This window comes from Microtus pennsylvanicus, chromosome 1, assembly GCF_037038515.1.
Source record: "Microtus pennsylvanicus isolate mMicPen1 chromosome 1, mMicPen1.hap1, whole genome shotgun sequence".
Taxonomy (NCBI): Eukaryota; Metazoa; Chordata; class Mammalia; order Rodentia; family Cricetidae; genus Microtus; species Microtus pennsylvanicus.
The window spans coordinates 176,082,796-176,107,910 of record NC_134579.1 but is presented as its reverse complement, the minus strand read 5'-3'; the positions used below and the strand labels follow the sequence as shown (position 1 = coordinate 176,107,910).

The window sequence follows — 25,115 nt, the reverse complement described above, 5'->3', positions numbered from 1 at the left end:
ATATAGATATTTCATTTCAGGGCATAATGAAGCTACAAGCGGGGACGCCCTCACTGACAGCTGTGGCAGGGCACTCGGTTTCACCGTCATCCAAGGCAGACTTGATTTCACTCCCCTGTACGACCTGTTATTGACTTCAGTAACTATCACTGCAAAATTAGATTATCCTTGAACAGAGAGAAACAGTAAAATGTGGCATCCCTGCCCTACTCATCAAAAAGCAAACCAAATAGGCCTGTATGGACTATGTTCTTTCTCAACAATTTTCTTGATACTTTAGAGGGTTTTTCATTTTCATTTTGTTTGTTTTGTTGCTTTGGGGTGTGTGCGAGTGTGTGTGTGTGTGTGTGTGCGTGCATGAATGCATGCATGTGTCTGTGTGTGTCTCTGTGTGTGTGTGTGTTGGAAGAGTGGTTGGTAAAGGTTTATAATGTCAAGAATACTTTTGAAAAATTATGACCTTGGACCTTCTTGAGAAGCTTCATTGGGAAGTTTATCAGAGGAGAATAAGGTCAAAGGGCGAGTGTTGCCAGGTTTCTTGTTTCGCTCTGTTACCCCCTTTCGCTTTTACCCTTTATTCAGTCATTCACTTACCCCTTCATGATTTCTTACTATAGTTCCTGTACCTGAAACATGCAGTTGTGTACTAGGGAAATAGAAATGGAAAAACAAAAACAAAAAACCCCACAAAAGCCTGGCTCTTTCCCAACAAGAATGTACTAGTCCCTGAAGAAACAGAAGTATAGAGAGCACAAAGCAACACCATACAACAAGGAGACGCCAGACCTCACTTCAGTCAGTTGCCATCAACCCTGTCTTGGCCACTGTGGTGGTTTGAATGAGAATGGCCACCATAGGCTCTTATATTTGATTACCCGAGTTTGGGAAGGATTAGGAGGTGTGGCCTTCTTGGAGGAAGTGTGTCACTTCAATCAGGACCATTTCCAGTTAGCTCTCTCTGCTTCATGGTTGTCGTCTAAGGTGTGGGAGTTCCCAGCTACAGCTTCAGAGCCACGCCCGCCTGCCTGAAGCCATGCTTTCTGCCATCATGATCATGGACTCGTTCTTTACAATGGTAAGTCCCAAATAAATGCTTTCCCTTTTACGTTGCCTTGATCATGGTGTCTTATCACATCAATGGAAAAGTAACTAAGGCACCACATTCTCCGTCTATTACGGAAGAGGTCTATTTTAGGTTTAACGTGGTGTCTACTTTCTATAATCATACTCTAGAAGTAGCAACTAGTAAACAGACAAAGATCAGTGAAGCTACAAGTGCAGAGGAGAGGAAGGTGCTCCAGGGAGTTGGGAGAAGCTACATGGTGATTATAAGCCAGCTAAAAGGATGCTGCTTCAGCGATAGAAGAGACAATTTTGACGATGATATACAGAAAAAAATTGCCCCAGTGGCTAAACATCTTTCAGAGTGTGCTTTCTCTCCACCCTTCTCTTTCTGCAGGGCCAAGGAGGCTAAGACTAAAGGCTAGTTTCTGATTTTCTTTCTACAGCACTCCTCACTTTGTTCCCCAGTCCCCTTATTTTTTCACATTCAGGCCAGATGGTAACACTTTGGAACGGGGATTTATATACTAAACTCAACTTGGAGCAGATCCACTTAATTAACTTGAAATAATTAATTAGGGTTTCCTTAATGAAAATAAATGGGCCTTGTTCTTTGAGTCACAGTTTTTTTTTTTTTGAGTCAGGGAAAGATGAGTATCCCAGCGCCAGTCCTCATGACCTCAGAAAGCCTGCTCATCTCTGCACTCACCTCCTGAACCCTAGGTCCAAGAATCTCATCCTCCAGCTGGCCCTTAGTGCGTCGAATGGCTTTGTGTCTAACATTATCATCATTTTGAATATTTTATGAATGACTTTTGCTACTCTGCTCATGTATTTTTGTTTCATAGCCTTAGGTGCCTATTGCCATTGCTGTACATGAAAACAGGGAGACCAGCAATGGGACTTTGTGGTTACTGGTACCTTCTAGCCCTCAAACCAGAGTTAAGTCTTAGCTCTACTCCTTACTAGCTGTAAGTCTTGACAAATTTCTTGTACTTTTCAGTTTCATGCTTCCACATCAATCAATGCCTGTAACTCTAAAAATCGTATTAAACAGGTAAAACAGTTGGGATAGCCACCTTGCCACAGACACACGATTCATATTGGTGTCGTTGCCACTGGTGTAGCTGTATCATTTATAAGGATCAGGTGTCTCCCGGATGTAAAATGATAAGACCGAGCCATAAATCTAAAGCAGGGCCTAGCTTCTGAATGACAGCACATAGTGTATTTCCAGTTCACTTCCATCCAATCCATACAGAACTCACTCTTTTTTTTTTTTCAAAAGATGGATAGGATGGAACTCCATATAACAGGATCATGGTGGAAGTCGTCCAAGAGGTTTTATTAATAGATGGTAGAGTTTTCATTTCCCCCCAAGGGAACAGCCAGGCAAGCATTGGGATTAATCAGGATAAATATTGGATGTCACAAATAGTGACAGAAATGTTTAACATATTTTTTTACAAGGCAAGATATGTCATTCCCTCCTGTCTTTTTAGCCTCATAGAAAAAGAATAAGAATTTGTATATAGGTACGTAATGGGCTAACCTATAGCTCTGGACAGCACATTTATGGAACATTTCCTTCAAGAACCTAATCAGGCAAACAAAGCTTCCCTGTGGTCTAGAGTGCCTAACTTACTGACTGCAACCTGTATATACTTTCTGCTCCACAAGCAAACAGCAAACTTTCTCGGACCATGAGAGGCTAAGAGTGTTCCACACTACGAACAGGCACATATCAGGCAGAGGCTTGTTTCCATTGAGAAAGGGCTGCCAGAGGGTACTCTGTGGTCATCTCCTTAGCCAGTGGAGGCCTTTAGATCATCCTGTATGTTGTGTGATAGGACAGACGGCCAGTATTTTATCTGTCAAGTCACTTAAAGAGGCCAAAAACAAGGCCTGTGTCAGCACTGGTGTCCCCAAAGGCTGTTTCTGTCTTGATGGCTCTTTGTTTTTGAAAAGGTCTGGAAAACTCTGGGTGTGGTAAGAATATCTCTGTATTGTTCAATGCAAGTCCTCGTGATGGAGTAGCCAGCATGGCTAGTTCTAAGCCTCTTCAGCTGGGCATTAAACTCAGATTCTAGAGAGCAACCATATGATTGTATTTAGTTAATGTTGCAATCAGAACATTGCTAAGGGCAGACCAAATTTTCACTTTAGTTTTGGCATCAGACGTGTGTAAGTTGAATTTTAATAAACCTACAAATTCGATAGCCTTCAACCTACATAAATATAAAGATTTTAAAATTCTAGAGTACAATGATAAATATAGCAGGGTTTCTGGAGGAAGTTGGTAAGTTATCAGTTTCCACCATGAAATTCTGCAAATGAGAAGAGTTGGGATAATTAAAGAAAGTTTGTATTCTAAAAAAGAGGGAGGGAGAAGGGGAGCGAAGTAGGTAGGAGGGAGAAATTGAGAATGAGAAATGGGAAGAAAAGGGTGAAAAGAAAATTGTAAAGAAAGAACAAATGAAAAGATGATGATACAGAAAATAGCCCACAGCTTCCTAGGTGAAAGAGAAGATGAAACCATGGTCACAGGTAAGCCTGGTGATTATAGGCAACCCTGAGGACAAGACTCACCCACCATCCTAACCACAGGAAAGTCACGGTTATTGCCAGTCTTTAACCGGTGGCATTTGGTTTAAATCCCACTGACAGTGACTTTTGAGGTTTAGCAGCGCAGTACTGTAAAGAAATCTGTTCCATTACTCCTGTATCTCAAAGGGCTGTTGTCATTTACCCTCCTGAGGAGGGGACCTGTTGTTTGAAATTACTTTGGGGCTTGAAAAAAAGTGACAACCTCAAGTCACATAGTTAGGGTCCACCCTGCAGCCTTGTCTGGAAGGTTTACAGCAGTTTGGGAGGCTGTTGTATAGGAGAGCAGCCTGATAGAGATTCCCAAAAGAAGATGAAGCGGCAGGGAACTGGGACTCTGAAGGGTACACTGACAGTGGCCTCACTCTCTAAGAGTGAACTCTTAGAGGGGACATAGCCCTACCAAGCATAGGTTACTATGGTGACTAAGGGCTGTGAACTGTGTCGTCTTGGAAACTGCCTCCCTGACACAGGTGATTTGTGGCTGAGTGGGACCTAGAACTCTAAGCCCAGATCCAGCAGACTGTTCCTCTCTTAGAGAGTTTGTTGCTGAGCAGGATTTGAAAGCGCTGAGACCAGCAGGTGGAGAGTTGGTTTTCCTCAGCGCTCTTCCTTCAAGGAGGAGCTCGGTGTTCTGTTTTCTCATCTCTCTGATGTACTTTAACTTGGATATTTGACAGCCCTGAGTGTCCAGCCCCCCAGGGTGTGGGTGTGGGAAGACACTGCAAGTCACAGAGCTCACTAAGATCCGCAGTAGCTCCTCAAACATCAGAAAGTGTCTAAATGAATGACTCTGACAACTAAGTTTTAACAGCCCAGTTTCAGCTCACATACTGCATCAATTTACAGAGTGGGAACAGACAGGGGCCATTCTCTCCCTCAGACTGGCAGACTCCAGTATTTGAGGATACAAACATAAGCACCTCAAATTATAAGAACACTTTTTCTTCTTACTATCATTTTTAGTATTTTTGAATTTAATCTTTAAAAGCACTATGCTTAAATGTTTTGTCCTCGTCACACTCTTACTAAATTCCATCTATGCAGTTTTTCATTTTGTATGTTGATAGTTTACAATTTCTTGATCCTTTCTCTTTCTCTTCCTTGTGTTCCTTCCTATTCATCTATTTCTCTTTCTTTATTTGAACTTGTTTTATTTTTATTTGTATGACACACTTATTATTATTATTATCTTATTAATTTTTAACTTCTTACTTTTAGGTTATTTTTTGTCACTTTCTATTCTAATATTCTGGGTGGTTTATTAGCTTTCTTCAATTTATTTTTTATGGGGGCTAGAGAAATAGCTCAGTGGTTAAGAGCACTTGCTCTTGCAGAGGATCTGGGTTCAGTTCCCAGCCCCTACATGGTGGCTGATCCAGTTCCAGGAGACCTGACAGTCTCTTCTGACCTCTTCATGCACCAGACATATATGGGTTGCACAAACATACATGTGAAAAACACATTCATAAATGTAAATAAGACAAACCATTAAAAAGAAATTATTTTTGCTACATTTACTGAAAAATATACACATAATCTACTTTGTGGTATTGCTGTTACAAGAGTTTATTAGCTCCTCACTGAGCAGTGCTGGGTGGTGGGGCCTCAGGAGAAAGCTGCTCTCTGGGAAAATCCACATACAAATCCAGATAAGACACAATAGGCACAGATGTTATGACATGGAACACAAGAAAGGTGAGAAAGCCAGGCCACAATAGACTCCAAACTTCATCATCTATAATAACTGTATGCAAATGGATTAATATCATCACAATGCTGAGCATAAAACTTAAGAGTCTGCTTTTAAAGATGGCCGGACAAGGAATCAAGAAGATGAATGAAGGAAATAAGCCAATCAAAAACCGAGATGAAGGATTCAGAAATTTGAACAAGGAATTCCAAGTGAAAATTGAGATTCAGGGGAAAATGAAAAGTTTTGAAATAAGAAGTCCAATAGATCAAGCAAACTAGTGAAAAGCGTCATGAATAGACAGGGTCTGGTAGGGGAACAGTAACAGGCATAGAAAACAAGAGGACCTGCAATCATATAGCAACAAAGAAAAAGATCCTGACAACAATATTTAAATATTCAAGACCTGATGAAGAGACCAAACCTGCAAATCTGTGAGACAGAAAAAAAAAGCTAAGGTGCAAAGTAAGAAGCATGGATAACACACCCTAAAAACCTGAAGCCGAAGCAACAGGGAGTGAAAGAGACAGCCAAGCGTGAGAGACGCTCAGAGCCCCGAATACACAAGACTAGAATATTGTCTTCCCCAGTGCTGTTGCGGTTAACGCGGTAAGAACACAGAAGAAAGAACACTGGAGGTTACAAGAGAGGAGTGTCAGGTTATTTATAAAGAAAATCTAAGTGACAATGAACCATGCAGGCAGAGAGCATAGACTGATATAACTTAAATTCTAAAAGTAAATGGTATTTCTATTAACCATACCTTAGACCATGAAGCAAATCTTAGTAAAATAAAATAATTATCTTACATTATCTTATATTGGAATCAACCTAACAATCAACAGTAGGAGAAATTACAGATAATGCAGACATGTGGACGTTTGAATACACACACATATTACACACACACACACACACACAAACACGGGGAGGGGGAGAGAGAGGCAAATACTGGCAAAGGTTTGTGTTTTGGGGAAAAGAACTCTCATTCACCGTCAGTGGGGATATAACTTAGTACAGTCCCTATGAAAATAAATGCAGAGAACTCTTATGAAATCAAAACTAGAATTACTGCATGGCCTAGCTATATATTCATCTCTGTATTTCACACCTATGGAATATTATTCAGCCTTATAGAATTGGAGGTTTTCATGTTAAGACAATAAGCTGGACTCAGATAAACACTACACATTTTCTATTGTATTAGGAATTCAGACCTTAAAAAGACGCAGAAGTAGAAGGGGAGCAATTGGGAAGATGAGGTGGTCTAGTGAGATGGGGGAAAGAGAAAGTAGTGAAATGTGTTGTATAATATACGTTGTGTGTGTGTGTGTGTGTGTGTGTGTGTGTGTGTGTGTGTGAGAATGTCATAATGAGTCAGGCATGGTTGTGCCCTCCTTCAATCCCAGAATCAGGAAGCAGAGGCAGAGGTACAGTCCCAGGCAGCCTGTCTAAGTAGTGAGTTCTCAGACAGCCAGGACTACATAGGGAGACCCTGCCTGAAACAAAACAATAAAATCCCTACATCAAACCCCAAATAAAGCATAGTGAAACGCACTGTTGTATACATTCTACATTGATTACATTCAACAGACAGCACATCCCTGGCAAGACGTGAGGAAGGGGGAAATTGCTTCAAGGGCAGCTGCGCTTCCGATGCTTGTCTAGAAAATCAGTAGAGGTCCCCAGAGCAGAACATGGGCAGTGCTCAGAGGGGAATAAAGTGTAAGAGACTGCTTTAGAATCCGCATTTCCTAAGTGCATGACAGCTTTCATATCCAAGATGATTATTACTCATGAGGAAAGAAGGGGGATTGGAAAATAATACTGAGGTCCCTTGGGAAAGGGACAAGATGGAAGTAAGACTTAAGAGTAGAGCATTGGATACATATGAGGAAACACAGAAGAACAGGAAGAGGAGGAGGAAATGATGAGGAGGAGGATGACAAGGAAGGGGCAGGGCTGGGGATATAGCTCACTTGCTCCGTGCTTGTCTAGGGTGCTTGAAGCCCTGGGTTCAAAAGCTAGAAATGCATAAGGGATGTGGTGAGAAACACTTCTAACCAAAGTCTGCTTTGGATATACAGTGAGTATGAAGCCAGCCTAGGATACAGGGCTGTAGCAGCAGGCCGCTTGTTCGTCCCAGCAGCCCAGAACCAAAATAATCCCAGAGAAACTGTATTAATTAAATCACTGCTTGGCCCATTATCTCTAGCTTCTTATTGGCTAACTCTTACATATTAATTTAATCCATTTCTATTAATCTGCATATCACCACAAGGTCGTGGCCTACCAGCAAAGTTTCAGCACATCTGTCTCCAGTGGCGGCTCCATGGTGTCTCTAACTCTGCCTTCCTTCTCCCATGCTATAGGCCAAGCCAGTTCTTTATTCATTAACCAATAAAAGCAACACATAGAAAGAAGGACCTCCTACATTACAGGCATCCTGTTTTAATTGATTCAGATGATGAAGGCACAAGAGAGATTTATATCTCACATAGAGATCAAAGAAGCACAGAATTTAATGTACTTGGAATGAGGGAGACAAATCAGGTTACAATTTTAAAGAAGGAAAAGGTATTTAAAATTTCTTAATAGCTAAGAGTAAAGGAGACAGTAGGACTGGATAAAAATATTATTTGCCTTTCTTTTATCCAAATTAAACCAACATATCTTTGATCTACGTTCTCTCTCTCTCTCTCTCTCTCTTTCTCTCTCTCTCTCTCTCTCTCTCTCTCTCTCTCTCTCTCTCTCTCTCTCTCTCTCTCTCACACACACACACACACACACACACACACACACACACACACACCTGGTATCCCTACTGCAGATCTGATGAGATTTGCCTGCCTTTGAGAGGAGAGTATCCTGCCTCAATGCTGCTTCCAGTCTCTAGGTACTCCCCAGGCTGTCTACAGAAAAGCAAAAGGAGCATCTTACACCATGGCTCAAGAATAATGTTAAAGTTCAAATGGCAGGCTGCCCTTTTGGAGTTCTGGTTGATCTGAGCATGCTGTCCGAGGAAGCATGCCTGTCGAACCATGTAAAAAGACTGTGCAAAAATGAAATCAGTGATATTTATTAATCTTAGATGTGCCCTTTGGTGCCTTTACCTATGTGGTGGATATGTGAGTACAATAATGAAATACTTTCTAGTGACTGCCCAGTTCACTCTTTTAAAAGGATGCTCATATCCCCATATTTTTTAACATCTATGAGGGTAACATTTGGGAACCTGCTTGCTTAACTGATGCTTCAGAAAGCAGCACTACCATAAATAAGAAGAACAATAAATGCCACAGACCGGCCAATCCCAAGGAGATGAACTATGTCAGTGTGAATTTAAAAACTTCTGATAAGCATTTCCATTTAGAGAAGATGACCTGCTAAATTGTTTGCTTCTACCTCCCAACCAAAGTTCCCCTCCACCTAATTCCTCCCTTCCACTTCCCTTCTACCACCCCTGCCCCCATCCACTCATCCTCCACTGTTTCTCTTCAGGTAGGAACAGGCCTCCATGAATATCAGTCAGTCAAGGTATACCAAGTTTCAGTGAGACTAGGCTCCTCCTCTTCTTTAAAGGCTGGATGAGACAATCCAGTAGGAGGGATGGGTTTTAGAAGCAGGTATCAGAGTCAAAGACAGCCCTGCTCTCAGGGTTAGGGGTCTCATAAGAAGACCACATTACACAACTGTAACTTATATGCAGATTGCTGAGGCCAGTCCTTTGCAAGTTCCCTGATATGAGCCCAGGTTAGTTGCTTCTGTAGGTTTTCTTGTGGCATCCTTGACACTACTGGGTCCTACAATCCTTCTCCCCCCTCTTCTGCAGCATCCCCCAAGATCCCCCTAATGTTGGACTGTGGGTCTCTGCATCTGTATCCATCAGTTACTGAATGAAGCCTCTCGGGTGACAGGCTAGACTTCCAATGCAGGTATTGGGATACCAATACAGCCACAAATCCTTCAACCTACAATTTGTCCTGCTTACAAGGTGTGCTGGGTACCAACAAGCAATGGGCTCAGATGAAGACCAGTACCCTGAGAGGAAGTTCACCCCTGAGGGCCAAAACCCAGAGGTGGGATATCCCAGAGACCTAGGATAGAACCAAGTATGACTGGAGAAACACAGTCAATGCAATGATTCCTGATGATATTCTGCTATTCTCATGCATTGACTTGCTCATTTTAACAGGCAGTTACAAAAGAGGAGACCTTGAATTTGAGAGGAGGCTGTGACGGGGAGGGATGTCAGGGAAGGAGTTGAAATCGGAAGAAGGAAAATTGGAAATAAAATAAACATAGAATATCCATGTATGAAATTCTTAAAAAAATGGTTCATGAATCATGAAAACATAGATTTCCCATTAACCTAGATGGGGAGGAGCTCATTCTGTTCCACCCCTAGATGAGCAGCTATTGGAAGACGATGACCATAGGGGAGAAAGAATATGTTTTCTTGTGTATATGACCACTGGTTGGTTGGCATGCTTCAAAAGACAATATCACATACATTTTCTATGCACATATGGGCATATATATAATATACATATAAATATATAATTAGATATAAAAAATAAAAGGAAGATAAGATCAAGTTGAGAGGGGGGTTGAGGTGACTAAAGGATATTGGAGGAAGGGATATAGGAAGTTGGTGTGACCAAAATACATTGGACAGAAGAAAAAATTCTCAAACAGTAAATACAAATATAATTTTAAAAGGCGTCCCTAGTCTGGCAGCATCTTCTCTGACTAAGATGGTAGACAGAAGTAAATCTTCACAAGTGTTCGAATATATTGTGTTCTATTTTATGGGCACATGTCTAATTTTGAAGAACTAGTAGTTGAAATGGTTTTCAATATATTTATATAAAGTTATTTAAGAAGAAAGTTGAGGGCGGCAGTGAGATGGCTCAGTGTAGGAGCCTGCTACTACCTGTGAAGACCCATGTCTAATCTCTGGAACCCACATGGTGGAAGAGAGAACTGATTCCTGAAAGTTGTCCTCTGCTCTCAGGACAGGTGCTGTGGCATGTGCACCCCCCAAAATAAGTTAATGTAAGAATTTTAAAGCATAGGATGATTGCTAATTTGGTCTTGAGTATCAGAGTTGAATAAAGACACTTCAAAGACTAAGGCAAAATGCCAATGAAAACTGTGACTCATTAGTTGGATGTGATGGTGTTCTAGTGATGGCCACCTCAAGGGGAGTCCTTGTCTGTTGAGCCCCTACTTTACACAGAGATTTTAGGAGGACACCTTGTAAGAGTATTCACTTGAAAGGGAAATAGTCAACCTACTGTATGTCCTGGGGTTGAGGGGGAAGTTGGCTCAGTAACAGGAGTCACTCTGCAGTCTTGTGTTTCTCAGTGGCCCCAGGGGGCCACACATTTAGCCTCAAGGGACAGTTGTTGGGTACAGAGCCGTGAGAGACTGGTGGCCAGTTCTGGGAATGCTCAAAGCTGTGACCTTCTTGTGATCCTCTGAGGGAAGGCTCTGCCTGCGCTTGACCTCTACACACTGGTCCGTGCCAATTGCTAGTCGAGCCAAGGAAGCCAGACAGGCCTGGCTCCAGAGACACACAAACACAAACACACTGATGTGGGACTGCCTAGTCTTGTCTGTGAACTAAACTAACACAACCATTTTTGTTATTATTCAGCCTATTAAAAATATTAAAGTTGGACTTCTGGGTTTACTAAATGAAAATAAATGATCTGGCAAGAGACGAGCATTTTGTCAAGTACTTTACAACTGCCCGAGTGGCAGCCTATTGCTGTCTCAGCTTACTTCCCCTCTTTCCTTTCTCTCACTTTTTGTGGGAAAAACAAAAGAACTGACTCTTGCTCCTTCAATGTTGCAACAACTTCTTTCTTCTATAAATACCTTGAAAGATACCAAATGAGGACACTGTACACCCTCTTCTCACAGGCGCCAAAATCAGTTGTTTCTAGACACAATGAACACTTCCCCTAATGCCTTCAAGCATTCTTTTTCTGGATAATTCAAAACTCAATTTCCTGCTAATATTATCAGCATAGAAACGAAAAGACCAAGTACGTACGTTACAATGTCAAACGGCTTGTCTATTCAAATTGGAAAACGAAGGTGTTATTATGATTTACTATTCAGAAAGTTATTTATTCTCTGGGAATCAACTGTATTGTTGGAGTGCAGCAACCACGGGTTCCTAGTCTGTCTCCATGCCTAACATTGTCACCCACAGTAAGTCTTTGTCAGGACTGCAGCTCCCATTTGGTTTATGAGGCCTTCTGTTTGGTTTGCAAAACCAATTCATTTGGTGTTAGAGTTTGTGCAGCCAGTCCCTATAAAGTTGCTTTACAGGCAAATATCCTCCCCTGTGGGTAATTTCACACATGAGTGCCGCAATAGAGAGCTAAAAATGGATTTCTGCCATTATCTTTTATATGACGAACAGACATTTCCACTTGGCCTGAGGAATTGATAGAAAGCCTTGCTCATGGAGATTTCCATTTCCTAGAGTTCGGTAAAAAAGACTGTAGTAGTCAAGGGGTTTACTCTGTGAGTTTACAGGCTCAGTTTCAGCCAAGGGAACTCGATGGCTCATTTGCATCACCATCCCATGAGCCGTTCTTATTATCACGATAGAGTCAAGATGGGATCACATGTATTTGAGAGATGCACTGAGCAGGGGCCATCATACCACTGGAGTTCTTGTGTCATAACGCATCTCTTTCCCGCACCCAACAAAAGATATACCAAGGGCTGGGATAATTCAGGAGGGGACTAAATGTGGAAACTGATAAAGGCTATTTTGTTCATATGTGTGTTGCAGGTCATGCATCCCAAAGAGCAACTGTCCCATTTCAGTGCAATCAAGGGATAGACACAGAAGTACCACTACTCACTACTGGACCAGGTACTACACAGACATAAGATTTAGTTCCAGGAGAAACAATCTAAATGTTCCTCAGCTGAAGAATGGATAAGAAAAATGTGGTACATTTACACAGTGGAGAACTACACACAAAAAAAGACATCTTGAAATTTGCAGGCAAATGGATGGATCTAGAAAACATTATATTGAGTGAGGTAACCAAGACCCAGAAAGACAAATATCATATGTAATCACTCTTAAGTGGCTTTTAGACATAAAGCAAGAATAAACCAGCCTACAATTCACAATCCCAGAGAATTTAGACAACAATGAGGACCCTAAGAGAGACATACATAGATCTAATCTACATGGGAAGTAGAAAGAGACAAGATCTCCAGAGTAAATTGGGAGCATGAGAACCGTGGGAAAATGTGGAAGAGGAGGGGAGAGGAAGGGAGGGGAGCAGAGAAACATATAGCTCAATTAAATCAATTAAAACAATATTTAATTCCAGGAGAAGCAAGCTCTGCCCAGGAAGTAGAAGAATGATTACAATGAACTAGAAATTGAGATTGTCACATTGCCACTTTGGACTCCTCCTGCTTTTGAGTCAACAGGAAAAGAAGGAAGTTGTCTGGCCCAGAGATTAATCCTGATTGCTGTGAGAAACCTGAACAGAAAGGTAAGGAGGAGTTCTTCTGGGATACAGATCACTGCGGATGCCTCCTTCATCACGTGATTAAAGACAATGAAAAAACTACAGCAATCCTATCTAGGCAAAACTCCAGTCACTCAGAACCTTTTGGAACAATAGTTTGAGTCATGTGGAAGTTAAAGATGATGACCTACAAAGGAACAACGCAGGGACAGAAGCTGGAGAGGAACAGATTCTCGAGCAGAACCATAGGACAGTTGCATAGCTCCCTTAAACCAGTTTAGATTCCTGGCATCCAAACTGTGAGAGAATACATTTCTGCTGCTTTAAACCACCGTATTTGTGGTGGTCTAGTCCAGTGACTGTATGAAATGAAGAGGGTTGGTAATTAGTCATTCACTCAATTACTGAGTGTTAACTATTACCTAAGACCCCGAATGCTTCCTACCTACCCATCTGTTCAATGAACACAGCTGAACTCAATAAACACAATGCTTGGACTATGGTGATAAGCAGAGTGGGTCACCAGAGTATTTATATTTTACTCCAAATGTAATGAGAAAGAAGGATCACTAGATGCTTAGCAGAAAATCATAGTCTAATTTGTAGTTGAAAGGGATCACTCTGGCTGTTGGTGGAAGATGAACTATAGAAAGGTTGAACTGGGAGGAGGGTATATGGTCTAGATGAGAGGTGTGTTTGGGACTCATGGTGGTAGGAGAAGAAGAAAATCCATCTTAGAGGAAGGCAGATGAAATATGGAAAATGAAAATGAGACAAGTTAATACTGAATCTCAGTTAGCAAAGAAGACTATTTATAGGAAATATAATTCTGTGTCTGAGCATGTGCATGCGTACAGTCACACATGAGGGCCAGAGGAAAACTTTAGCTGTCATTATGTAGGAGCTATTCCCATTTGTTTGTTTGTTTGTTTGTTTGAGACAGGGTCTCTCACTGTCCTAGAACCCATCAAGTAGGCTAGGCTGGCGGGCCAATGAGCTCTGTCTCTCCCTGTCTCCCTGCCAATGCTAAGATTACAAGGGTATATCAGCACTTCTGGCCTCTATGACATAGGTCCTTTGAATTGAACTCAGGTCTTCCTGCTTAAAAAGTAAGAACATTACTGATGGAGCTACCTATGTAGGCCAAGTGTGATTTTTTAGAGCATTTGCACAGTGTATTTATTCTCATATATATTCTCATATATGTATATATACACACACACACACACACACACACACACACACACACACACACACACACATATTCTTCTATATTTTATCTCTTTAATCATTGAGGATTTATATTTGTCTTCTATATTGCTAATCTAAGCTATGTGTTATTCAGGGTATAATTCCTACCAATAATTTCCCCTTAAAGTTCTTTCATTATTGAATTCATGTCTTTCCAGTAGACTGAAAATGTCCTGGGAAAATGGCATTCAGAAGAGTACAACAAAGCTTTCAAGGTTAGCCATGCAAACCTTAGCAAACAAAACTGCAGTCAACTTCTCCCAAAATAGTTCTTGCATACATCTCATTTAGTTGGGGAAGGAAAGTCCTTTGGAGGAGCACAAATTACCATAACCATCCTGATGCTGAGGGAATGGGACACACTGCAAGGTTTAGCAGTGACATAGAACTTGGTGCCTGCAGACCTCAACCCTTGGCTGAAGTCTGTTCTTACTCATCTTCTCGACATTAGCTGCTTAGTGAACTGTACTACAAAGTCATTTTTCTTTATTCTCCATGCTTAAGTTTGTAGGCACATACACGCTGCTGTTGAAGCACGGGAGGACTCAGCTTCATTTAACACCTGTATGAATTATTGATGAGCATGGAAGCCGTTCTCTCTCAACTTAAAGAAATGAGCAATGACGGAGAGGTATGATGATGGCTGAAGGAACAGAACTCTCGACAAAGTGACACATACATAGCTTCCTCCAGTCACACTGCGATTCTTTATTCCTCCTCTTTCCTGTGTTTGGTAATAGCAAGAAGGATAGAAGAATGAAATAATTTATGAGTAGAGAAAATTTGATGTGGAGCTGTCAAGGAACAAATTATAATATGGTATTAATAGAAATTTTATTTATAAATAGCAGTTTGTTTTCTGAAACATAGATGCTACCTACTAAACAATCTTCAATATCTATTTTAAAATTCAGAATATAGGTATGTGCATGGTCTGGGCATCAGTTCTGGGTGTAGAAGTTTGGTTATTTCAATAGAATCTTATATGTCATAACTACTGAATTACATAGCAATGTATAATTTTTGAAATTTTTTGAGTACCGCCATAATGTAAAACACCGAATATTACATTTAAAATTAAACTTTGGAACAATTACAAAAATAGAATTAGTTAATTTTTTAGACTAAAGTTCAAATGGAATTTTGTGTTCCTCTACTACTACTATTAGATATTTTTCTCCAATAGTCTGTAAATATCTTCTAAATTTAACATCCATGAACCAATATATACATAACCATCTCTCTGATCCTCTCTCTCTCTCTCTCTCTCTCTCTCTCTCTCTCTCTCTCTCTCTCTCATTTTTGAAGAGATGGGAATGACAAGGTATCCTAAAAGACATGTAATGGAGAAAGGACATTTATTGTCAAATTAACAATGCAAATAGTTCTCTCCTTTTCTGGACAAGCTAGTGTGTGCATATGATTATTGCCTGATATTACAGCTCCTGGGTTGCACCAGAAGTACGACACCAGTTTGGAATACTCTCCCAGTCTCTCCTTTTTCTGGTTGCACCAACAGCTCACTCACTATTTGGCATAAGATATGACTTTAGTGTTTTTTTCTTCCTGTCTTAGTTCAGGGTGGCTGACTCATATTGGTTTTCCCTCAATCCTTTACATAAAATAAAACTCAAAATTGACTTAGTTGAAGTCATCCTACTTCATCCTTAGATGCCACCAAGAGCTCCACTACAGGACAGTCACTCTATGTTTTCCAAAATGGGCGAAAATAGCTCCAATTAGTGTAGGAAAAGGTCTGCACATAAAAATGTGGCATTTTATGCATTTTTCTTTTTTTAAATTTTAGAGATGTTATTAAGAACACATTTTTCAAGGGAAATACTTAGGTCCTGATGCTAAAGGCATGTACCATTTCATTTACTCCCCCAAAGCATCCTTTAAAATAAGTACTATCAACAGTCCATTTTTCCAATGGATAAGTGAACACTAAGAGAAATAACTCTGCTCAAGGCTGTTATAACAGCACCAAATCACAAAGTTTTCTCTTTGCTTCTGCATTTTGAAATGGAATCTCCCCATGTAACTGCACTGCTCTCAACCCCTGCGCTCTTCCTTCTCCCCCTGCTTCCCAAGTACTGGGCTTGCAGACACCTGTCGCCATAGAGACTCTTACCCAGAGGTCTTTGCTCTAATGCAGAAAAGTCTGTGATCTGGATGGGAAACCTTGTCTTTCACTGACTAAACTGACATTTAGCATTTATGAAAACATTAATGAAAGTCACGTGCTACATCTTCCTCAACAATATTTGAGATGTTTCACCAGTATAATGGTGATATGGTCGTATCATGGAGCTCCTCAAATATTGCTGCTTCTCATCACCGCTTTGAAATTACAACCATTATTGGGCCTCTCTCTAGATCTTGTGGTTCATATATTACTATACTATCACATTTAAAAATATTTTGGCTATCTTCAAAAAAACAATGTGTATATATATATGTATGTGTATAGAGAGCTGTTGCCTATAAACAAACAGACAAATAAATAAATAAAAGCAGTATATTTTGATAGCTTTAGTAAGTTGGTTTTGTAGACCTATTCATCTTATTTATGAATCTTCAAAGCATTGTGAAGAGCAGTCTTTGGGCATCATTAGAATGTCAGATGGATCCACTGTAGGAAATAGGAGCTTCCCGGTAGGTCATAGAGCTGGAACTTATTACTAGGCTCAGGCTTGTGTTTACCATTCTGGCTGAGCTTGCTCTTTGTTCATGTTTTGGTGGACAGCCTTGCAGATGTATGCAGATGGACATAGACATATGCTTGCTTGCACATCTACATGGGTAAGGCTGCAAAACAAAGTTGCTTCTGAGTAAAGAATTCAGAAGGAAGCAGGACCATATAATTCATCCGTGCTTCAGTGAAAAGCCAATCAAAAAAATCGAAAGCAACTGAACAAGGACAGGAATAAAACTGAATACCATATACCTGGGCAAGAAGTAGTTAATAGAGATCTAGGGAATTCCAGCATGAGACATCACTGTTGCAAACCTAGGATTCACTGTGGAAAGTGCTCAGGGAAGGAAGTTCTGGCTCGCTTTGGTACTTGCAGGTCTCTCCAATGTGGAGGGACTTGATGGAGTAGCAATTATGCAAACTGGGGGGACGTGAAGGAACATCTCCCAAAAGGGAAACACTTCAGCACCTTTCTCTGTTTCTTGGGACGGCATGTGGTCTCAGAGGCTTCATTCACTGGGCTCTGAGGGAAACTGGGATGGCAGCTCAAGAGACAAAGGGGTTATCCTCTAAAAATGAGGCAAGCCATAAGTCATAGCTTTGTTTTAGACTTTATGTTGGAGCCAGTCTTTGTTATCTTAGTATAAAAGATGCTATGGTTTCTGTGAACTTGTCTCACTAATATTCTAGGCCATGGGGGCTAAATCTTTACAGGTTTGCTGTGCAAGTCAGGCATCTCAGTATAAGGAAGACATCTCAGTATAGGGCCAGACATGCACTGTGATGATGAACACACCCACTGCAGCCTCTGAGGAGACAACCAGGGCTGTTTATTCTCTGCTGGGCCCAATGCAAACGCAAGCTTTTCCTTTGAGTCAATCCATGGCACCTCTAACCTGGCCATTTTCCCTCACAGTTTGTTATTGTGCTGCAAGTTTCAAATGTCTTTGTGACATGGAGCTTATAATAGACTTACGTAGAAGGAACTTTGACCTCTCTCTGTCATTCTGGGAATGCTTTACAATTTGTCCCCAACTTTTCTATTCCTTCAAGAATATTTGGCAAATGGAAATGATTTTTTTTACTAAATCTATTTTCTTTTCCTCTTACATAAATGGGTTGACTACATTTTCAACCTTGCTGTGGCTATGTGATTGAGTTCTGACCAATAGAATGGGAAGGAGGTTAAAGACACTTGGTATTCGTTGCCTGACAGGTCACCAGTATGTCTCACGAACACCCACTGAAGGTCTAGCTCGGATATCAATAAACTTCTTATACCTAGTAAATATTTTTATTTTATCTTATTACTTTGCGTATATGGGTGTTTTGTCTGCAAACCTGTTTCTTCACCACATGTATGCAATGTCCCCAGAAGCCAGAAGAAGGCAATGGATCCCCTGGGGCTGGAGTCACAGACAGTTAGGAGCTGCCCTGTGGATGCTGAGGATTAAATCTGGATCCTCTGGAATAGCAGTTAGTGCTCTTGACTTCTGAGCCATTTTCCAGTCCCTACCTAGGAAATAAAATCAACATGGCCATTGCACACAAAGCAACGTGGTTCACATATGAAGAGGCCATGTCTGTGCCTTAGTAGAACTTTCTTTATAAGAGCAGGAGTGTGACGTACAAGTCATTTTTGATCCTTGCCCTAGAGGGTGGCAGATAATAAATGAAACCTGGGCACTTGAGTGTTGAAATAATAAGCAGCGGGCTACGTTCCTGGCACCCGGCCGCCCTCACGGCTAGCTTTACACCCGAAATAATTACACGGAAACTGTATTCTTTTAAACACTGCCTGGCCCATTAGTTCCAGCCTCTTATTGGCTAGCTCTTACATATTGACCTAGCCCATTTCTAATAATCTGTGTAGCCCACGAGGTGGCTTTCCAGAGAAGATCTTAACCTGTGGCTGTGTTGGGAGTGAGAATCATGGGGACTGCCTGACTCAGCTTTTTTCTCCCAGCATTCTGTTCTGTTTACTCCACCCACCTAAGGGTGGCCTATCAAATGGGCCTAGGCAGTTTCTTTATTAATAAGAAATCACTCCCACATAACCCGAGAGCCTGTATGGGAGCAGTCAACAACACTCACCCCAACTCATCGCAGAAGGAAGAGTCTCAGAACACGATAAGCTAAGGCCTAGTGGGCACAGAGAAGCCAAGTTAAAATGTTGGATCATTTTATGTGGTGATAGATGCCTTTGGCCTAGGAAATGAATTAATGAATTTCTTTAATTCTCTACACACCTGACACAGTCGTAATGTACCTAAGACAGTCATTAAAAGCTAAGAATTAACTTTTAAATCTCATGTTCTCAATTTATGTCTGAACATGATGAACTTAAAATCCCCTACTTTTTACTCTCCTTCCTTCTCCTAGAGAGAAGGGAGAAGGGGAGAGTTGGGGAGAGGTTGGGGGAGTGAGATGGTTTAGATGGAAGACGGATGGATATGGGAGCAGGGAAGAAGATATCTTAATTAAGGGAGCCATTTTGGGGTTGGCAAGAGACTTGGCGCTAGAGGGGTTCCCAGGTGTTCACGGGGATGTCCCTAGCTAGGACCCTGGGCAGTGGTGGAGAGGGTGCCTGAACTGGCCTTGTCCCATAGTCAGACTGGTGACTATCTTGAATAGAACCTTTGTCCAGTGACAGATGGAGATAGAGACAGAGTCCCACATGGGAGCACTGGACTGAGCTCCCAAGGTCCAGTTGAAGAGCAGAAGGAGGGAGAAGTCAGGACCATGAGGGGTTGGTCCACCCACTGAGACAGTGTGCCTGATCTAATGGGAGCTCACCAAAGCAAGCTGGACTGGGACTGAGCGAGCATGGGATCAAACTGGACCCTCTGAATGTGGCTGACAATTGAGGCAGACTGAGGAGCCAATGATTTGTCTCTACAGCATGTACTGGCTTTTTGGGATCCTATTCTATTTGGATGCACACCTTCCTAGACCTGAATGGAGGGGGGAGGACCTTGGACTTCCCACAGGGCAGGGTACCCTGCTCTCCCTTAGGACTGGAGGGGGAAGGGGAGGATAAGTGAGGGAGCTGGAGGGAAATGGGAGGAGGGGAGGGAGTGGAAATCTTGAATGGTATTATTTATAAAGCAATAAAAAAATAAAAAAGTGGCAAGGTTGTTCATTTAAAAAAACAAAATGAAACAGAATGCAATGCATATGAGAGAGGGTATTTTTATATACATATAATGTGAATAACTGCCCTGATGTTTACCAGTTGTCATGGGAAGAGTCTGTGTGCCCTGATTTCTAAAGACAGGCACATTACTGAAATTGCTCATTGCCACAGAGGATCAACAGGACTACACAGCTCAGGAGTTTGACCTACGTCTAATGAAAGATTTCACTCTTAATGAAAGGGTTCCACTGCAAACTATCTGGCACGGGCACTTAGACGCCAAAGGTATTTGAAATTGCTGCCCAATTCAAGTTTCTGGGGTTTGGAATCTCATCTTTTGCATCCATCTGCCTGGTGATTTTTAGTGCTTCTGTCGACTTTGTTTGTAAATAAGGTGGCAAATCACAAAGCAACAACTGCACATAGCAGGGCCCAGGATAAATATTTATGGGATGAAGTTATTTTAAATTTAACACATGATAATACATCATTAAAATGAATCATGCCCGCATTATTCAATTTCACGTGCCAAATTTCTTACGATGACAGTGAAACTGGAAGGGAAGGTGACATGTGGGCTGTGACAATAGTGGCAGGAGAGAGGATCAGGGCATCACAGAGCTCCAGTTCTGACCTTGAGGGATCTAACCTCGGGTGTTAGCACAAGTGGTCATTGAGACTCTTTTTCTGATTTCTTTATAACTCCTGGAGATCATAGGATAAGTCATCCCATACAAGGTTTAGACAAAAATATTCTGCATGGTTCCTAATGAAAAGAAATGAAATTCTGTGGCATGGACATTCATCACTTTACACCAAACAGCTGAGGTCACTTTCTTGGATACATTTTTTTAGTGACTATTTGGATGGTAAAAGCATTTGATGCAAGAATAAAGTTTTATAGAAACCTTATGATCGTAAGATACTGCTCTTCAAGCAGGGTGTTGTAGCTCCCTGATGCTCTGAGTGAACAAATATATGAGCTGGTGACCTAAGTGGAGTGTTCGATGGGGACCAGAAGAGAGTTCACGCTGTTAACTTTTTCCCATCGTTTTCTAGAGTGTGTTATCCAAACTATGACGTCAGTTCCTCCTTAAGAAATGCCTCTAAATGTTAATTATTGTAGCGGTTCTGTGGCACAGTGAAAAAGCCACGAAACGGTTATAGCAGATATGTGGAAGTTAGTCCCTGGTTTAAATGCCAGACAGGAAGAAATATTCCCCGCATCCAATATTGGCCACTATTTTACTGAAGGATTTTCCACACATTTCATTTTATTTTAGCAACCTTCAAGTGCTGTTTGTGTTTCTGGATTACTCATAAAAATCTATTGCACCAAAGAAAATATGCAAAAAGCACAGTTGAAATGTCTGTTGGAATATGTCTACTCTTTTGTTGTTGGTTTTGGTTTTTGAAGACAGGGTTTCTTTGTGTAGCTCTGGCTGTCCCGGAATTAGCTCTGTAGTCCAGGTTGGTCTCAAATTCTTAGAGATCCCCTGTGTCTGTTTCTGGAATGCTGGGATTAAAGGCTCATGCTACTACCGCCTAGCTTATAGTTTTATGAGTGAGAGGTCACATTTGGCTATTCAAACATGAGATGAGTTAGCAAGAACTCAGAGCAAATTTTTAAGAGTTGAATCTAGTTATACAATTTTAAAATCAGTAGTACATGACAATAGAATGAGACAGGGATTGCTAAGCCTGAGTTATACGTTTAATCTTCGAAGCCTATGGTCTCCAGTCACTGCTGAGCAGCAATTTCTTCCAACTTACTCTTCTGAGATCTACATATGGCGAATCTCATCCTCTTGAAATCTAGAGACAATAAGTATCCACCACAAAGAATTTAAAGAGTAAATGCAAACCACACTTTACATCCCAAATCCTCTGACTTTGGCCACATCTTAATGTTCAGTTATTCAACTCGTTTTGCACACAGAGGACATGAAAGGAGTTCTTGAACTCCACTTTATTTTCTCCCCACATGAATTACTGATTTCATTATTAAAACCACATATTATCAGGACATTGGGATGCCTTTGAGAAATTCCACCAGAGTACAGGTGTCTGAGGGAGAATGGTCATTGTCCAGACATGGTTTCTGCACAGGGCATCATCACGCCCCAGCTGGCCTGACCTGCAGCCAGGGCATTCTGGTTATCTCCTGTGACTATTAATAGTACCCCTGTGTAGCCAGAACATTGTGTTCCTCAATGATGAGATCTTTGAATAACATGTTACTTAACCTGTCAAAAAGGGCTCTGCCGATGGCATTAAATTAAGGATTTGGTGATGGGGAGATTATCATGGGTTATTGGGGAAGCTTACTATAATCCAATGGTCCCTAATATATTGGAAATCAGGACTAATCAGTTTTGAAGGTACTATATCCTGACTTGGAAGATGGAGGAAGGGGCCAGAAGACAAGGGAAATATAGGAAGTCTTTAAAAGCTGGATAGGAAGTGGGGTTCTCCCCCAAAGCCTCCCAGAAGCAACAGAGTCACCAAAATGTGACTATTACTGAGCCATCTGACTTCCCGAACTACATGTTAAGCCCCTGGTCAGCCACTGGGGTTGTGGGACGTTATCAAAGCAGCAAGTCTCCATTTGTAAATCTAATCTTTATACGAAACACACAAAGTCTGTAAGATGATGCTCTGACCTTAAAAAGCCAAGACTACCAAACTGAAAAGTTTCTATGCCAGTCTCTCCTTGGATTTGGTTTTAGGGACTCCTGAAGCTGAGTAAGGCTCTTTTCTCAGCCTTTCCATAGGTCGCTGCAGATTTACTATTCTGGATTCAATATCGCTGTCAGAAAATAAAGAACAGAAGCTCAAAGCCACTTTCCAAAGTCATAAACGTGGAGATTGCATGAGCCCCATTCTATCCAGATAGTCTCATTTAGAATCAAGACACTTGCTTTCCAGGACGAGGGCTGTATTGTCCAGTCAGCACTAAGACAGAGATGCTGCTGCCAGCTAAAGGGAGGGAGAAAGAATGGATTTCTCCCCCTGGGAGTACAGAGTAAGGAAGAGCGAATAATGAATGCTGGGCAGGAGAGTCTCATTTAGTCATTTAATTCTGTGTGGGTAAGCAACATTTTTGAGAAAGTCGCCTTTCCGCTCAACTTACAGTCGCTCATAACCACACCAGAAGGAGGCATAAACACATCACGGTGAAGCGAGAGGAAAAACTCGAACTGCAGGCAGCGGTAAAACCTAGAGATCCCGGCCACTGTTCTAGTCTCCAGCACTGAAGCAGGAGGCCCTCTACATTCCTGCACTCACATCCTTGTCCTGTCTCCCGCAGTGATGAGAACTGATTCCTATGGAAGTCAATTTCACATTCGGAATGATGACTTCCTGACAGAGGGACTAGTTAGCAGTAATTTTTTTTTTATTGGCGCCACTTGGTCCTAGCTGTTTGCTTGTATGTCTGAACCAGGGGTTTAACTACAGGCGAATAGTAGAGGGCACTGCCAGGTTTTCACACATTCAATGCATAGAATTCCCGGATCAGGGAAACTGGAGATTGTACAGCAGGATCCTGAAGACTCTTCACATGAAGCCATCGTTGAGAATGACCAGCTTGCACCTACTCTTCATACTTACAACATCCTCACCTGAACATTTCTTCCTTAGTTGTGGCTGTCAACTATTCCTCTAGAGCAGAAAGAAGAAAGCAATTTGAAGCTACTAGGAGGAGCCTCGAGGAAGGAACCCATAGAATATAGAAAGCATTCAGAGAAGACTCAGCAGCTCAGCACAATAGTGGGATTCCTTGATTTCTTCCACAATTAAATAACAATAGGCACATTTGATGTCATCAAAAGTATATTTAGAAAACTTTTGTTCTTCAGATGTATGTGGAAAAAAGCGAACAAGCGACAACCACCAAAAGGGGGAAGCATTTGCAAGCCGTCTACCTGATATGAGTCTCGTATCCAGAGTACGCCAGGAACTATTGACTTTCAATAATGAAAACAGAAATAATGCAAGATGTACAAGAAGGTCATGGAATCTGGCTCCATTGGTACAGTGCTTGATTCCCTCGCATGCATGAAGGCCTGGGTTCAGTACCTGGCACCTGCTGTGATGGCACACACATGTAATCCCAGCTTGTGGGAGATAGACACAGGAGGGTCAGAAGGTGAAAGTTACCTTCAACTACACGGTAACTTCGTGGTCAGTCTGGGGTACACAGCAACATATTTCAAGGTAGATAAACTGATAGACACACAGAGACAGACAGATAGATGAAATACAAATAAACGAGACTTAAATATATATTTTTCTAAAATAGATGTATAAAAATATAACCAGCTTTTTCTTCCAATATCTCCATAGAACTTATAAATTAATACTTTATTACCACGACTTTTTTCAATTTTATAAAATTTACTAATGTTTTTACTTTGAATTTAAGTTGCTCAAATTCAGAAAGCACTGGACTCATAGAGAAGCTGACTATTTAGCTAAAGCTTCCTAAATATATTCCCAGATTCTGACTTTGAGGTTTTAGTGGGTGGCTGATGAATCTGCATTTTATTCTTTCAAGAATATCATGTTGAAGCTGGGCGATGGTGGCGCACGCCTTTAATCCCAGCACTCAGGAGGCAGAGGCAGGCGGATCTCTGGGAGTTCCTAAAGAGATGATGAGATTCTTCCTATTTAGGAGCCAATGAAGTTGTTAACTAATAATTAGAGTTTCAATTACAAGGTTAACTGATAAAAACTGAGTTCATGCTAAGGAGTGGACCAGATCAGGATACTTTAAGGGAGAAAGCTAGTCTCTCTGCCATAGTGATGAGACCATGGCCAAGGGGTCCCCAAGACTCTAGAAAATAATTGAGGTTTTGAGGGAGCCTGGCCCTCCCAGCACTGTATCAGGGGCAACCTGAGTGGAAGACAATTTTACCTCTATGAGGACTTGGGTGAGCTCAGGACACAGAAATTGCAGGATTTGGACAAAATGAGTTAAAAAAACAAATATGGCCCAACTTTGGGAAGCTTCTTTCAGCCGTCAGTTTGATGCTATATGGGGCAAAAGACCCCATGCAAAGTAAAGACTCACAGAAAACTAAGGAGATGTTAGCCAAAGAAAGAAAGCTTCCTGTTAGAAAATGAGTAAACTCTGCACACTAGCGCCCAGCG

At 41.4% G+C, this 25,115-nt stretch overlaps 1 protein-coding gene across 1 annotated transcript in view; it reads right to left on the bottom strand.

Annotated features, from left to right (window-relative positions):
- Slc35f1 (solute carrier family 35 member F1) overlaps positions 1-25,115 on the bottom strand; it is a 427,852-nt gene that overhangs the window by 3,724 nt on the left and 399,013 nt on the right. The window lies entirely within an intron of this gene.